The sequence below is a fragment of the Pteropus alecto genome, unplaced genomic scaffold (genome assembly GCF_000325575.1).
Source record: "Pteropus alecto unplaced genomic scaffold, ASM32557v1 scaffold462, whole genome shotgun sequence".
Lineage (NCBI taxonomy): Eukaryota > Metazoa > Chordata > Mammalia > Chiroptera > Pteropodidae > Pteropus > Pteropus alecto.
The window spans coordinates 206,259-209,669 of record NW_006431936.1 but is presented as its reverse complement, the minus strand read 5'-3'; the positions used below and the strand labels follow the sequence as shown (position 1 = coordinate 209,669).

Sequence of the window (3,411 nt, the reverse complement as noted above, 5' to 3'; positions counted from 1 at the left end):
ATATATGTTTTGAGACTGAAAGTAAATAAATAAATAAATAAAAATAACGAGAGAAGGCAAATACTGACTGATGGAAGAGAGAGATGAATGAAGTTGAAGTTAAACATCCAGGACCAGATGATTCATGCTCCAAAAAATCTTGGCTACTTCATCATTGTCTCAAAGTTGAAGCTTTGGGGAGAATATATATTTATATCAGCTAAGGAGAAAGTAATTTTTTACAGCTAATCGATCAGGTTGTATCTTAGAGAAAAATATCTCTAAATTGGAATATTCTTGCATTTGATGTAAAATATATCATCCATTTTTGTTACTAATGCCCTGTATTTAATTTCTGTGATCTAGGTGGACACAGGTCAAATAGATGAAAACCAAACAGAAGTGGAGAGAATTTGCCTTGGCAGTTTTCTCACAGACACCCTCTATTGAAGCAGGGCTACTTGTACTATTTCTATTCGTCTACATGGCCACTTGAGTAGGCAATGCCCTCATCATGGTCACAGTGGCCACTGATAACTATCTGAATTCATCACCCATGTATTTTCTTCTTCGCAATCTCTCTTTCCTAGACCTTTGGTTTTCAACAGTAACTAGCCCTAAGCTTCTAGCTGACTTTCTTGATAATAAAAAGCTCATTCTTTATGACCAGTGCATTGTGCAGCTCTTCTTCTTGTATTTCGTAGGGACAGCTGAAATGTTCCTGCTCATGGTGAGGGCCTATGATCGTTATGTTGCAATTTGTCGCCCCCTGCACTATACCACTATCATGAGTCAAAAATTATGCTGTGTGTTGATAGCTGCCTCCTGGATGGGAGGATTTGTGCACTTTACTGTTCTGACAATTCTCACTATTCGTTTACCCTTTTGTGGGCCAAATCAAGTGGACAACTTCTTTTGTGATGTTCCCCTGTCATCAAACTTGCCTGTGCAGACACGTTTGTCATTGAATTGCTAATGGTATCTAACAATGGGTTGATCTCTACCAGCTTCTTTGTGGTGCTAGTTTCTTCTTATACCACTGTCCTCATCAAGATTCGCTCCAAAGAGGGAAGGCAAAAAACGCTCTCCACCTGTGGCTCCCACCTCATGGTGGTAACATTCTTTTTTTGGACCCTGTATTTTCATGTATGCTCATCCCTTCTTCACTTCTGTGGACAAGATGGTGTCTGTACTCTACAATGTTATTACCTCCATGATGAATCCCTTCATCTATACACTTTGGAACAAAGAGGTCAAGTCAGCCATGCAGAAGCTGTGGAATGGGAGTAGACTTACTTGGAAAAAGCAGAAAACATAAGAAGTTGAAGTGAGTTTTTGAGACCAGAAAATCTGATGTCAAAATAATTACTTTTTCACTAATGAGTTAGGAGATGACAGCCTAGTTGTTTCATTCCCTTCCTTTAAAACATAATACTTCTATTTACGGCTTTATAATTAAATTAAATTAAATTCAGAAAGACCCCTCTCAAACTGAATTGTTTTGTCTTCTGCTTCTTTTTCTTCCCTGAAGCAAACTTGTTTCTGGTTTTTTTTTTGTGGGGGGAGCAGGGTAATCAATTTGTGTTCTTCCATTCTATTCATTCATTTGATCAAAATTTTTCCACTCATTCTTACTATTTGGTTTGCTATTACATACTGGTACAAATCACCCTTTCTGAACTCTCGCCACTTTCATATCCACCTTGCCACAGTTTTTACTTTCTTCTTGATTTTAACTTGTTCTAACTAGATGTCTTTAAAAAAATTGAGTAAAATATTTTTGTGTCTTTTTTACCCTCACAAAATATTTAAAGAGCTATCACTTAGATGAGTTAGAGTGAATTACATTTATATGACTGTACAACAAACTAGTTACTTGGCTTCATCACTTCACCACATTGTCATAAAGCAGTGTAATTGAGGGAGCAATTGACTAATAATGTGAGTTCAAATACTTCTCTGAGTTACAAGCCAAGTGAATCTGAACAAATCATTTAAATTGTTAAAGTCCTGATTTCCTTATCTGCAGCACGTATAGAATGATGACTCTCAGTGCTCTTGTGAGGGCTAAATATGGCAATAGAATATGCCTAGTTTGGTGCCAGGCTCATAACAGGGCTTGACTATTATTTATTCATTAAAGTTGATTTATTCAATGACAGAAAGATATAGATGGTGAAATTCTAAACTGGTTGATTTGCTTTAATGAAACAACAGTACGAGCTAATGTAACTAGTTTGTGGAGGATATTAGAAAGTACACAGAAATGAATCATGACATTTTCACCTTTATCAGTTAAAGGCAAAATGCAGTTTATATTCTGTCACTATTATCATCAAAAAACCAGTCATTGAATTTGGTTACCCTCAGAGTTCTATTAAAACTAAGTCAGGATCTTTGGAAACAAGGTGGAGTGAGAGACGACTTCAGATCTCTCCCCTTGAAACAACAATAAGCCGAACACCTAAAACTCAACAAAAAACACCCAAACTCCACACCAGCAAGTCTGAGCTTGGGATCTGTGCATAAGGGCTACTACAGGTCAGAATCCCAAGTGTTGAGCGGTTGACTGGGAGTTATAAAGAAGCTGCCTCTGGCAGCCGCCAGAACTCCCTGAAGGAGGAAGGGGAGGGGAGAAGGAGCAGGGAGTTCCTGCGGTGAGTTCCCTAAACATTCCTGCCTGGGATAGCTGTGAGCTCCCTGTGGCCAGCTGGCTGCAGAGCCCAGTTTTCAAGGCAGAAAGCACAGAATCAGGACAAAACCGCAGAGGAACAACAGCTGATTTTTGTCCGCCAGGGTTGCAAAACCGAAGCTGAGCCACAGCCCCCAAAGCCTAACCCATGGGCCCTCCCCCCATACTCTCTGAGACCAATCACTGCGGAGCTCCAGGGGAATCTGAGCAAATGCTATAGAAACTGTTGCTAACACTGAAAGGGACTAAGACTGAGGGTAGCAAGCATGATTAAATATCTATAAGAAAATTTAACAAGCGTTATTAAGACTTTATATGAAGCAGGGATCCAAGAGGCTTAGATGCCACTTACTGGAAACCAAAAGAAAAGCACCTTCTTTGCAACATGCTAAAGAGAGAACTTTATATAATAAATCTTCTTTCTGGAAAAACAACAGAACACACTTCCATTAATGCCCAGGCGAAGAAATAGTCCATTAAATACCACGAATAACCAAGGTGACAAGGCATCTCAGAAAGAAAGAGAAAAAATTTCAGAAAATAAGTTTACAGACATAGAAATATGCAACTTCAATGACAGAAAATTCAGGATGGTACTTCTGAAAAAACTCAATGAGCTCCAAAACAAATCATATCAACAATTTGAGAAATTGAAAAAACAACTAGATGAGCAGAATGAATGCTTTAGCAAGGAGACTGAAACCCTCGAAAAGAACAGAATAGACATTCTGGAAATAAAG

At 38.5% G+C, this 3,411-nt stretch overlaps 1 pseudogene; it reads left to right on the top strand.

Annotated features, from left to right (window-relative positions):
* Positions 1–1,297, top strand: part of LOC112475623 — an 8,304-nt pseudogene extending 7,007 nt beyond the window's left edge.
* The last annotated feature ends 2,114 nt before the right edge of the window (positions 1,298–3,411 follow it).